Source organism: Oncorhynchus keta, chromosome 6 (assembly GCF_023373465.1).
Source record: "Oncorhynchus keta strain PuntledgeMale-10-30-2019 chromosome 6, Oket_V2, whole genome shotgun sequence".
Lineage (NCBI taxonomy): Eukaryota > Metazoa > Chordata > Actinopteri > Salmoniformes > Salmonidae > Oncorhynchus > Oncorhynchus keta.
This window is the reverse complement of record NC_068426.1, coordinates 25,316,061-25,329,670: the sequence shown is the minus strand read 5'-3', so window position 1 is coordinate 25,329,670 and position 13,610 is coordinate 25,316,061. Positions and strand designations below refer to the sequence as shown.

Sequence of the window (13,610 nt, the reverse complement as noted above, 5' to 3'; positions counted from 1 at the left end):
TTTAAGTCAAAACTGTAACAAAGCCACTCAGAAACATTCAATGTCATCTTGGTAAGCAACTTCAGTGTATATTTGGCCTTATTTTTAAGCTAATTATCCTGCTGAAATGTCAATTTGTCTCCCAGTGTCTGATGGAAAGCAGACTGAACCAAGTTTTCCTCTAGAATTTACCCTGTGCTTGGCTCTATTCTGTTTCTTTTATCCTAAAAAAACTCCCAAGTCCTTGCAGATGACTAGCATACCCATAACATGGTGCAGTCACCACCATGCTTGACAATATGAAGAGTGGTACTCAGTGATGTGCTGTGTTGGATTTGCCCCAAACATATAGTTAATAGCTTTGCCACATTTTTGCAGTATTACTTTAGTGCCTTATTGCAAGCAGGATGCATTATTTGGATTATTTATAATACGTACAGGCTTCCTTCTTTTCACTCTGTGAATTAGGTTAGTATTGTGTAATAACTACAATGTTGTTGATCCATCCGCAGTTTTCTCCCATCACAGCCAATAAACTCTGTAACTGTTTTAAAGTCACCAAGCCTCTCCGGCAACTGAGTTAGGAAGGACGCCTGTATCTTTGTAGTGTTTTGATACACCTTCTAAAGTGTAATTAATAACTTCACTATGCTCAAAGGGATATTCAATGTCTGCTTTTGTTCTACCAATAGGTGCCCTTCTTTGTGAGGCATTGGAAAACCTCCCTGGTTCAGTATATGAGATGGCGATTGAGATGAAATCAAGGCAGCCCGAGTAGTTGTTCTGAAAAGCTCTATATATATATATAGAGAGAGACAGACACTGAGAGTGGAATGCCTCCAGAAGCCGATGTTGCCATCCCCAGAAACAGTGGTTGCATCGTTAGTGCTAAAATCCCAGACAGTCCTTCATGGGAACTGACTTCTCCAGCCCTCACTCACTCAGTGCTCTGTATACAGCTCTGGAACGTGCAGCAGCAAGACAGACCGTGCAGCAAGAAAGAGGCAGACAGAAAGAGAGGAGCAGAGGGGAAAAGAGAAAAGGAGAGGAGATGGAGAGAGAAACAGAGAGGCAGAGAGAAACAAAGAAAGGTGTGTGTATTCTAATAATTACTTTAATTGTGTTAATAATAACTATTTGTATACCACTTTTCAATACAAGTTACAAAGTGCTAAAATCCTAAAATGAAACGTAGTGCGATGTACAGTAAGGGAGCACTGGGCTGGGATGCCTCCCTCCCTCCAGCGAGGGCCCCCCTGCTAGGCGATAGGATCAACAGGCCTCCAGCAGTCAGTCAGGTCTTTCCCCTTATTTACCCTCCAACACTACCCCCTCTAAATGAGCCTGCTGAATGAGCCCCTATTAGTGGGAAGCCCACTCAGCCTAGCCAACACTACAATCCACAAATAATGACTTTCCTGGGAGAGACAGGCAAGGCAGGGGGAAAAAATGTGGAAGAAAGTGATTGCATTTCTTGAGATTATGAGATCCCCCGCCAACCATGTGGCTAAAAGTTGGCTGAACAATAGAAAGAGACGAGACACAGAAAGACAGAAAGAGAGAGACTCCTCCACAGTCCGCAACTCAGTCAATGGGAACCAGATCATCAGCAAACACAACAGGAAGCCTTTGGGGAGCACATGCATGCAGACCCATAGACAAACATGGGAAATTATCTCTAATGCCGGGGAGGCTGGGGGGAGACCACAGCTCTGCCTCACATTCCTAGAAAACCCCCCAGTCAGGCCGGCTTTGCTTGACTGCATGGCTGCACATTTGAAAAATAGACAAACCGATTATGGCCCTGTGTTTATGTTTCAAAGAGTAATGCAATCCAGTCTCAACTGCGTAAACAGGGGGAGTGGTCTAATTATGGTTCGGAGGAGGGTAGGAGAGGTAAGACCTGAAGGTTCTACTACAGAACAGGATCAATGAGTTAGCCAGCTTTGATAATAAATTACTTCTGGCTGATTAGGAATGCAAAACGTATGTGTTTTTAGTTGTTGTGTCAATTAGACCATGCCCATTTCAAGCTTACAGTGCCTTCAGAAAATATTCAGACCCCTTGACCTTTTCTGCATTTTGTCAGGTTAATTAAAATGTTGTTTTTCCTCATCAATCGACACACAATTCCACATAATGACAAAGCAAAATATTATATATATATTTAAAAATGAAACATTACATTTACATATGTATTCAGAGCCTTTACTCAGTACTTTGTTGAAGCACCTTTGGCAGCGATTACAGCATCGAGTCTTCTTGGGTATGATGCTACACACTTGGTACTCCTGTATTTGGGGAGTTTCTCCCATTCGTCTCTGCAGATCCTCTCAAGCTCTGTCAGGTTGGATGGGGAGCGTTGCTGTACAGCTATTTTCAGGTCTCCAAAGATGTCTGATCGGGTTCAATTCCGGGTTCTGGCTGGGCCACTCAAGGACATATAGAACTTGTCCCAAAGCCATTACCACATTGTCTTGGCTTTGTGCTTAGGGTCGTTGGCCTGTTGGAAGGTGAAACTTCGCCCCAGTCTGAGTTACTGAGAGCTCTGGAGCAGGTTTTCATTAAGGATCTCTGTGTACTTTGCTCTGTTCATCTATGCCTCAATCCTGACTAGTCTCCCAGTCCCTACCGCTAAAAAACATCAACACATCATGATGCTGCTACCACCATGCTTCACCTTAGAGATGGTGCCAGGTTTCCTCCAAACGTGAAGTTTAGCATTCAGGCCAAAGAGTTCCATCTTGGTTTCATCAGACCAGAGAATAGTGTTTCTCATGGTCTGAGAGTCTTTAGGTGCATTTTGGCAAATTCCAAGCGGGTTTTCGTGCCTTTTGCTGAAGAGTGGCTTCTGTCTGGCCACTCTACCATAAAGGCCTGATTGTTGGAATGCTGCAGAGATGGTTGTCCTTCTGGAAGGTTCGCCCATCTCCACAGAAGAACTCTAAAGCTCTGTCAGAGTGACCATCGGGTTCTTGGACACCTCCCTGATCAAGGCCCTTCTCCCCTGATGGCTCACTTTGGCCGGGCGGCCAGCTCTAGGAAGAGTCCTGGTGGTTCTACACTTCTTACATTTAAGAATGATGGAGGCCACTGTGTTCTTGGGGACCTTCAAAGCGGCAGACAGATCTGTGCCTCGACACAATGCTGTCTCGGAGCTCTATGGACAATTAATTTGACCTCATGGCTTGGTTTTTGCATTCACTGTTAAATTTGGGACCTTATATAGACAGGCGTGTGCCTTTCCAAATCATGTCCAACCAATTGAATTTACCACAGGTGGACTCCAATCAAGTTGTAGAAACATTTCAAGGATGATCAATGGAAACAGGATGCACCAGAGCTCAATTTTGTGTCTTAGAGAAAAAGGTCTGAATACTTATGTAAATAAGGTATTTCATTTTCATATAAATTTACAAAAATCTATAAAAAACAGTTTTTGCTTCGTCATTATGGGGTAGTGTGTGTAGATTGCTGATGAATTTCTCTTTAATCCATTTGAGTACAAGGCTGTAACGTAATACATTGTAGAAAAAGTCAAGGAGTATGTATACTTTCTGAAGGCACTGCTTCTTTACCCCCAAAATACGTTATTTCTGAATACTTAGCCTGCTAACTTGCCTAACTCATTGAGTCTGCTTTGTTATTTCTGAATACTTAGCCTGCTAACTTGCCTAACTCATTGAGTCTGCTTTGTTATTTCTGAATACTCAGCCTGCTAACTTGCCTAACTCATTGAGTCTGCTTTGTTATTTCTGAATACTTAGCCTGCTAACTTGCCTAACTCATTGAGTCTGCTTTGTTATTTCTGAATACTTAGCCTGCTAACTTGCCTAACTCATTGAGTCTGCTTTGTTATTTCTGAATACTTAGCCTGCTAACTTGCCTAACTCATTGAGTCTGCTTTGTTATTTCTGAATACTTAGCCTGCTAACTTGCCTAACTCATTGAGTCTGCTTTGTTATTTCTGAATACTTAGCCTGCTAACTTGCCTAACTCATTGAGTCTGCTTTGTTATTTCTGAATACTTAGCCTGCTAACTTGCCTAACTCATTGAGTCTGCTTTGCACTATACCCTTCGAGGGCAGGATGAAAAAACAAAAACAGAACAGACATGAGCCTGTTATGGATACATACATAGTAAGTGTTAATATGTCAAGCACGTTCAGTATAACACACAGACATGTACACAGACACATACACAACAGGAAAATCCCTCCATGACATGGCCTGGCACAATTCTGCACGCAGCTAAAACGCAGGGAGAAACTACTGTCCAATCCTGTTAGTTGAGCCATGGTACGGCAGTGGAGGATAGGATGATACACTATCCCGTATTGATTAACAGTAGATTATGCTTTTCCCAGAAAACTGATGGATCCATATAAGTAGTGGCCAGTGCTACCGGGGTGGGGGTAGGGAAGAAGCGCTTCAAGAAAATGGGGTTGGACAGGGAGGCCCCTTAAGGGGGTTGGATTGCAGGCAAACATCATGCCTGAGAAGATTTTTTTCTTTTCTTTTTTTTATGTAATAGCTGGAATGGTGGAGCACTTTATTCTATTGCCTTCATGATAAAGCATTAACTTATACAGTTGAAGTTGGAAGTTTACATACACCATAGCCAACTACATTTAAACTCAGTTTTTCACAATTCCTGACATTTAATCCTAGTAAAAAATCCCTGTTTTACTGTGGATATAGATACATTTGTACCTGTTTCCTCCAGCATATTCACAAGGTCCTTTGCTGTTGTTCTGTGATTGATTTGCACTTTTCACACCAAAGTACCTTAATCTCTAGGAGACAGAATGCTTCTCCTTCCTGAGCGGTATGACGGCTGCGTGGTCCCATGATGTTTATACTTGCGTACTATTGTTTGTACAGATGAACGTGTTATCTTCAGGCGTTTGGAAATTGCTCCCAAGGATGAAACAGACTTGTGGAGGTCTACAATTTTTTTTCTGAGGTTTTGGCTGATTTCATTTGATTTTCCCATGATGTCAAGCAAAGAGGCACTGAGTTTGAAGGTAGGCCTTGAAATACATCCACAGGTTCAACTCCAATTCACAAAAATTATGTCAATTAGCCTATCAGAAGCTTCTAACTAAAGCCATGACATAATTTTCTGGAATTTTCCAAGCTGTTTAAAGGCACAGTCAACTTAGTGAATATAAACTTCTGACACACTGGAATTGTGATACAGTAAAATATAAATTAAACAATTGTTGTAAAAATTACTTGTGTCATGCAAAAAGTAGATGTCCTAACCAACTTGCTAAAACTACAGTTTGTTAAAAAGAAATTTGTGGAGTGGTTGAAAAACGAGTATTAATGATTCCAACCTAAGTGCATGTAAACTTCCGACTTGAACTGTAGATTTAGAAGAGTATTTTTTCCCTCTTAAAGGGCAATTCCCCCACTTTTCAACCTCATATTCATAATCTCCAGCACTAAACCAGTGTCTACATATGTGAAAACAGAGTGGTTCTATGATCTGTGTGTTTAAAAAAAAGAGTTTCTAGCTCAAGGGATGGTATTCGTGTCACCGTGAATCTCATAGTGTTTGAAAAACATAGTTTTTAAAATGTTTCAACTTTTGATGGTATCATCGGGTAGAACTTATTTTACTTTATATATATATATATTTTTTTAAAAATTCAATTCTGCACACTCCTCTCCACTTTGACCAGTGTGACATTGTCCGCTCTGTCCTGCCCACGCCACCAAACCCTCTGACATCACACTAGCCAGTAGACAATGTAGCACCTGGTTTGGCTCACTATGCAGAAAGCCATCACTTACAAGAAGAGCAGGGAATCATGGTGACCTCCTAGCATATTAATCTGTTTGGCTAATCTACACCGGCCACATTACTGTCCATCTCCTCTGGCTAATTTGTGAAAACACTGGCCAGCTGGCCTGCACTATTGATTTATTGGAGGATCCGGGGTGGTGAGACTCAGCGAGGAGCAGAATAGCAGGATAGCGGTGACAGCAGTGCGATGTGGTGTGGGTGGCAAGGACCCCTCTCCATCCTGTTAACAAAGGATAGAACATCTAGATCTCCAGTTTCTAGGAGTTCCATCAAGCGGAGGACTTCCAGGAACTAAGGGACATTGGGGCCAATTGTATGGTGGTTCACAGAAGCGTTGATGGGGGCTGGGGTGGCGGCTGGGTCACTAAGGAACCCTAACCCATATTGAGTTTCAAGAGAGTCAACCTGGTCTCAGGATGCTCTAAGCTAATTTGATCCAGGCTTAATGGCAACTTGAATGGCTCTGTGTTTTGGGCTTCCAGCCTCTTCGTGTTCAAATAAATCAATTTGGTAAAAAGCGGTGGCTTCACACTTTTTCCCCCCCCGGTCACAAATTTGAGCAAGGGGTGGCCAGGTCTGTTGTCATAACCTTTCTTAGAGAGGCTTGGAGCTTATTGGATAAACCTGCAGCCTTGATGCACTTGGGGGTAAACAGTTTCCAGGGGGGGGGGCATTTTTGAAGAGGAGATCCAAACAGTTTCCATTAGATTACACCGTCACCACCCACATCCCATCACCACCCCAACTCCAGAAAGCACACAAAAAGTTGAGAGGCCGCCCCAGTAAACTCGTTAATTTTCCTCAAGCCCTGAGTTTAACAATTTTAAGGAGACTGCATGAGTCAAACCTGGGTCTGCACCCGACCTTGTGCAGGAAACGCCATTTAGGAAAACAGAAAAGACGTGTGTGTGTGGGGGGGGGGGGGTGGATTGATTACTCAGCAAGATACACAGTGTTCTGAGTCATTAGCCTCACAGCCAATTTGTTCAATAGCTCTGCCATAATTCAATCAGGGCCATGCAGGACTCAGGCCTGCTGGCAACCTCTACTGGCATGAGTTGATTTATTTATCCATTGAGGTATTGGGCTCTGTCACTGAAACAGGGCCAGGGGAGGGTCCTTCTCGGGGGAGAGTAGCTAATTGCGTATAGTTACTCTCCAAATACAGTACGTAGGTATAGTCTCAGTGTGGGGTCTGGGGTTATGAAACATACATTCGTAAACAGGCCTGACTCAACACTTCCCCAAAGAGGTGGTGAGAGGTCTCTCTGTCATTATCTGACTGGGAGATAAACATCATACATAACATGTCATGTAAAACAGCTTCAAAAGATCATCTTGTTTTTCTCCCGTTTTCTTCGTCAAATCCTTAAACGAGCCCCGTCGTAATCGTAGCATTGCGGACAGTGGAGTCGGAGAGCGACTTTTACTTTCTCTCAAAATGTTTTCCTGGAACTGTGGTTTTTGAAGTGAGGAGGGGGGCAGTGAATTTTTGTTGTTTTAATCCTTTGCCCGGTTGTTCCGGTAGGGCTGTTTTTCGAGGAAGCAGACAGACGGATAATTCCAGATAGTAACACAATACCTGTCTACTTTTGTAATGGGCAGATCGAAATGGGAGGAACATGACAAGCCTTGTCATAGGCAGACAACAGGAGAACCAGCAGCGGAGGCAAGACAGCAGCTTGGCATTGAGAGCCGCAGGTAGTTTTGCATGGCTGGAGATACAAACTGGGTTTGTACACACAGGCACACAAGGGCAACATCCTTTCCTTTTTGCTTCACAATAAACAACCATGATTTCCCCTTGTTTGTTTATTGTAGCATCTTAGTGAAAGCTTCTTGCGCGGCCATCTTTTTCCAGATGGGGGAGAGGGTTAGTCACACGGCACAGTTTCAATCAGTGCACTGCCTTTATCGTGTAGTAGAGATGTATGGCCAGGCCGTTGTGTCTGCTATGCTAATAGAGGCAGGAGTCTTTCAGGGAGCTGGCCAAGAGCAGCACCAGCTTGTCCCTATAGGGTCGATGCATCAATACCAAGCTAATAATCCCGCTACCTCGGAGGGCCGACCCTCGCCAGTGACCCACCGCAGTCTGCCCCCCCCCTGTCCCCAGAAGACTAGAAGGGGGAGAAGAATAGGACACTTTGCTCTTCCTCACGTTTATGTATCGACTGAGCCCAGTAGGGGCCGTCTGCTATCGATTGTGCCTCTTTTCTTCGTGGCTGATACAGGCGCTTGGTATGGGCGGCACGTATGGGCTGGGGTCTTTGTTGTTGTGCATGTGTGTGTGTTGCCAGTGCTGTTACTGCTGTGCTGCATGCTGTAATTTCAGTCAGGCAGGGTAATTAGATGCTTGACCGTTCTGGTCCCAGTGGAGGTGGTGGGGAATGGGTAGCGGTGTGTGTGCGCGCGTTAGTGTGTGTGTGTGTGTGCATGCATTTGTGTGTGTCTACATAAGTGAGGGGACAAGGGACATCCGTTATCAGCCAGAGCCAATGCAATCCAGTTAACAGGTGAGTCATAAACATAATCATACACACATACAGTACCAGTCAAATGTTTGGACACACCTAGTCATTCATGTTTTTTTTTTTGCTATTTTCTACATTGTTGAATAATAGTAAAGACATCAAAACTATGAAATAAAACAGGACAATGACCCAAAACACATGCAGGCTAAGGACTATTTGACCAAGAAGGAGAGTGATGGAGTGCTGCATCAGATGACCTGGCCTCCACAATCACCCGAACTCAACCCAAATGAGATGGTTTGGGATGAGTTGGGCTGCAGAGTGAAGGAAAATCAGCCAAAAAGTGCTCAGCATATGTGGGAACTCCTTCAAGACTGTTGGAAAAGCATTCCAGCTGAAACTGGTTGAAAGAATGCCAAGCGTTTGCAAAGCTGTCATCAAGGGAAAGGGTGGCTACTCTGAAGAATCTAAAATATATTTTGATTTGTTTAACACTTTTTTGGTTACTACATGATTCCATATGTGTTATTTCATAGTTTCAATGTCTTCACTATTATTCTACAATGTAAAAAATAGTAAAAATAAAGAAAACACCTTGAATGAGTAGGTGTAATATAACTTTTCACACACACACACACACACACACACACACACACACACACACACACACACACACACACACACACACACACACACACACACACACACACACACACACACACACACACACACACACACACACACACACACACACAGTGCAGTGGACCTCCTAATTGCATCTATCTCTCCTCAGATTGAGCCCAGCTGAGGGAAGATGGTGTAAACTAAATGTGAAGCGGAGCCAGACCCTCAGCGAAATCACCTTAGGGATGAGATTCCAAACATGACTAGCTTCCAGTATCTAATAATCAAAGGTTCCTCTCAAGGGGGAAACATCACCCAAAACAGCAACACAGTCATGACAAGACAACACAGTTGAATCTACAGATATTATACACAATCAAACGCACGCACGCATGCCTGCACGCACAAACACAACTCTCTGCATTTATCCCAACAAGAGGAGAACCATGACGTCACCTTTTTCTATTCTCCACACAACAGTGTATTTTAAATATTGAAAGTTAACCCACTTACTCCACCTAGGGGGGAGTTTGGTAACTACACCTACCAGGGTTGGGCTCAAATTGAATTGAAGGCAGTCAATTCAGGAAATTATTTGAATTTAAAATTCAGAAAGGTTAAAACTCTTCAAATAAATAGCTTCTGCTTTTCAGTTTATTGAGAAGTGATTGAAAATAAATTCCCCTTTTCGATTATTGAATAGTAATTTTTGTTTACTTCCTGATTCGACTGCCTTTAATTCAAAGCCCAACCCTGATATTACAGCCAAGCACGATTGTGTCAACTTCGCTGTGGTAAAACAAAAATATCCTTAAACTGTATATTTTATATTCTCAAAGCAGCCAAATTACAAATGGATGTGTGAATAAATGACAAACTATACAAATATGTTTCCTGTTCTTTGAACCCTTTGACCAGATGGCACATCTATTTTTATCATCTTATTTCCTACTGAAATATAATGTTATTCTATAAAATTGCTGTAATTCATATTTATACTCAGAAAACTGTAGTGTTGGCTTGACACTTCCACATATCTCTCCATTTCCTCTCTGCCTTTCCCCCCCATTTCACTTCTTTGATAATGTCATTCTGGACATGGCTGTCTCCCCAATCGCCCCATTGTCACCTATCCTTCACCTACCATCCGTCTCTCTCCCTTTCTCCTCCCCCCTTTCCCCTCACCTCTGTGGTGATGTACAGTACCAGTTTAAAGCCTTGATGACAGCTTTGCACACTCTTGGCATTCTCTCAACCACATTCATGAGGTAGGCAGGCACCTGGAACGCATTTCAATTAACATGTGTTCCTTGTTAAAAGTTCATTTGTGGAATTTCTTTCCTTAATGCGTTTGAGCATTAAGAAAAACAATTGAATGAGTAGGTGTGTCCAAACTTTGACTGGTACTTTAGTTATTTATCAAACAGAGGAGAGCTCCCCATCGACCCCTCTCTACCAGCCACCTTTCCTTCATCTGTCTCCACTGCTTCCTTCCTTCTCAACATCCCTCTCCACTGCTCCCCTCCTTCATTCTCTCTCTCTCTCTCTCTCTCTCTCTCTAGTGCCTTCCTCCTTCCTTATCTTCATCCCTCTCTACCGCCCCCCCCTACTTCCTTCTCTCCATTCCTCTTCACTGCACCCCTCCTTCCTTCCCTCCCTCTCCACTGCCCCCTACTTCCTTCTCTCATCCCTCTCCACTGCCCTCCTACTTCCTTCTCTCATCCCTCTCCACTGCCCTCCTACTTCCTTCTCTCCATCCTTCTCCACTGCCCTCCTCCTTCCTTCTCTCCATCCCTCTCCACTGCCCTCCTACTTCCTTCTCTCCATCCTTCTCCACTGCCCTCCTCCTTCCTTCTCTCCATCCCTCTCCACTGCCTTCCTCCTTCCTTCTCTCCACTGCCCTCCTACTTCCTTCTCTCCATCCCTCTCCACTGCCCTCCTACTTCCTTCTCTCCTCCCTCTCCACTGCCCTCCTCCTTCCTTCTCTCCATCCCTCTCCACTGCCCTCCTCCTTCCTTCTCTCCATTCCTCTTCACTGCCCTCCTCCTTCCTTCTCTCCATCCCTCCACTCCCATCCCATCCCTCCTTTCCTTCTCTCCATCCTCTCCACTTTGCCCTCCTACTTCCTTCTCTCCATCCCTCTCCTGCCCTCCTCCTATTCCACTGCCCTCCTCCATCCCTCTCCACTGCCCTCCTCCTTCCTTCTCTCCATCCCTCCACTGCCCTCCTCCTTCCTTCTCTCCATCCCTCCTCCATTGCTCCTCCTTCTCTCCATCCCTCTCCACTGCCCTCCTCCTTCCTTCTCTCCACTGCCCTCCTACTTCCTTCTCTCCCTCCCTCTCCACTGCCCTCCTCCTTCCTTCTCCCTCTCCACTGCCCTCCTCCTTCCTTCTCTCCACTGCCCTCCTGCCTTCCTTCTCTCCCTTCCTCTCCACTGCCCTCCTCCTTCCTTCCTTCTCTCCACTGCCCTCCTACTTCCTTCTCTCCCTCCCTCTCCACTGCCCTCCTTCCTTCTCTCCATCCTCCACTGCCCTCCTCCTTCCTTCTCTCCATCCTCTCCACTGCCCTCCAATTCCTTCTCTCCATCCCTCTCCACTGCCCTCCTGCCTTCTCTCCAGTCCTCTCTCCATCCCTCTCACTGCCCTCCTCCTTCCTTCTCTCCAATCCTCTCCACTGCCTCCTCCTTCCTTCTCTCCATCCCTCTCCACTGCCCTCCTCCTTCCTTCTCTCCATGCCCTCCTCCTTCCTTCTCTCCATCCCTCTCCACTGCCATCCTCCATTCCCTCTCCATCCTCTCCACTGTTATCTCCACCTCTCCCTCCCTTCCTTCTCTCCATCCCTCTCCACTGCCCCCTCCTTCCTTCTCTCCATCCCTCCCCCCTACTGCCTCCTCCTTCCCTCTCTCTCCATCCCTCTCACTGCCCTCCTCCTTCCTTCTCTCCATCCTCTCCACTGCCCCTCCTTCCTTCTCTCCATCCTCTCCACTGCCCCCTACTTCTTCTCTCCATCCTCTCCACTGCCCCCCTACTTCATTCTCTCCATCCCTCTCCACTGCCCCTACTTCCTTCTCTCCATCCCTCTCCACTGCCCCCTACTTCCCCTTCTCTCCATCCCTCTCCACTGCCCTCCTCCTTCCTTCTCTCCATCCTCTCCACTGCCCCCTACTTCCTTCTCTCCATCCTCCACTCCTCCTTCCTTCTCTTCTCTCCATCCCTCTCCACTGCCCTCCTACTTCCTTCCTCCTCCCTCTCCACTGCCCTACTTCCTTCTCCTCATCCCCTCCACCGGCTTCCTCCTTCCTTCTCTCATCCTCTCCACTGCCCCCCTTCTTCTCCCATCCCTCTCCACTGCCCTCCTCTTCCTTCTCCATCCTCTCCACTGCCCTCCTACTTCCTTCTCTCCATCCCTCTCCACTGCCCCCTCCTTCCTTCTCTCCATCCTCCCACTGCCCCCTCCTTCCTTCTCTCCATCCACTGCCTGCCCTCCTCCTTCCTTCTCTCCATTCCTCCTCCTTCCTTCTCCTCCTTCTCTCCCTCCTGCCCTCCTTCCTTCTCTCCTCATTCCTCTCCACTGCCCTCCTCCTTCCTTCTCTCCATTCCTCTTCACTGTTGTACTTCCCTCCTCCTTCCTTCTCTCCATCCTCTCCACTGCCCTCCTCCTTCCTTCTCTCCATCCTCTCCACTGCTCCCCTCCTCTCCTTCTCTTCCATCCCTCTCCACTGCCCTCCTCCTTCCTTCTCTCCATCCCTCTCCACCACCCCCCTACTTCCTTCTCTCCATCCTCCACCACTGCCTCCTACTTCCTTCTCTCCATCCTCTCCACTGCCTCCTACTTCCTTCTCTCCATCCCTCTCCACCCTCCTCCTTCCTTCTCTCCATCCCTCTCCACTGCCCTCCTCCTTCCTTCTCTCCATCCCTCTCCACTGCCCCCCTCTTCCTTCTCCATCCCTCTCCACTGCCCCCTACTTCCTTCTCTCCATCCCTCTCCACTGCCCTCCTCCTTCCTTCTCTCCATCCCTCCACTGCCCTCCTCCTTCCTTCTCTCCATCCCTCTCACTGCCCTCCTCCTTCCTTCTCTCCATCCCTCTCCACTGCCCCTATCCTCCTCTCCTTCTCTCCATCCCTCTCCACTGCCCCATCCTACTTCCTTCTCTCCATCCCTCTCCACTGCCCCCTACTTCCTTCTCTCCATCCCTCTCCACTGCCCCCCTACTTCCTTCTCTCCATCCCTCTCCACTGCCCTCCTACTTCCTTCTCTCCATCCCTCTCCACTGCCCCCTACCTTCTCTCATCCCTCTCCACTGCCCTTCCTCCTTCCTTCTCTCCATCCCTCTCCACTGCTCCTCCTCCTTCCTTCTCCCATCCCTCTCCACTGCCCTCCTCTGCCTCTCCATCCTCTCCTCCTTACTTCCTCCATCCCTCTCCACTGGCCTCCCCACTTCCTTCTCTCCATCCCTCTCCACTGCCCTCCTACTTCCTTCTCTCCATCCCTCTCCACTGCCCCCTACTTCCTTCTCTCCATCCCTCTCCACTGCCCTCCTACTTCCTTCTCTCCATCCCTCTACCTGCCCCCCTACTTCCTTCTCTCTCCCATCCCTCTCCACTGCCCCCTACTTCCTTCTTCTCTCCATCCTCTCCACTGCCCACTACTTCCTTCTCTCCATCCCTCCTGCCCTCCTACTTCCTTCTCTCCATCCTCTCCACTGCCCTCCTACTTCCTTC

General features: G+C 46.6%; 1 protein-coding gene and 1 long non-coding RNA gene across 4 annotated transcripts in view; one reads left to right on the top strand and one right to left on the bottom strand.

Moving 5' to 3' along the window:
• LOC118384863 (astrotactin-2) overlaps positions 1 to 13,610 on the bottom strand; it is a 529,880-nt gene that overhangs the window by 99,617 nt on the left and 416,653 nt on the right. The window lies entirely within an intron of this gene.
• On the top strand, positions 913 to 9,764 carry LOC118374104 (uncharacterized). The gene is made up of 3 exons (XR_004823545.2): positions 913 to 1,070; positions 7,400 to 7,495; positions 9,059 to 9,764. It is a non-coding gene; the product is annotated as an uncharacterized LOC118374104 (long non-coding RNA).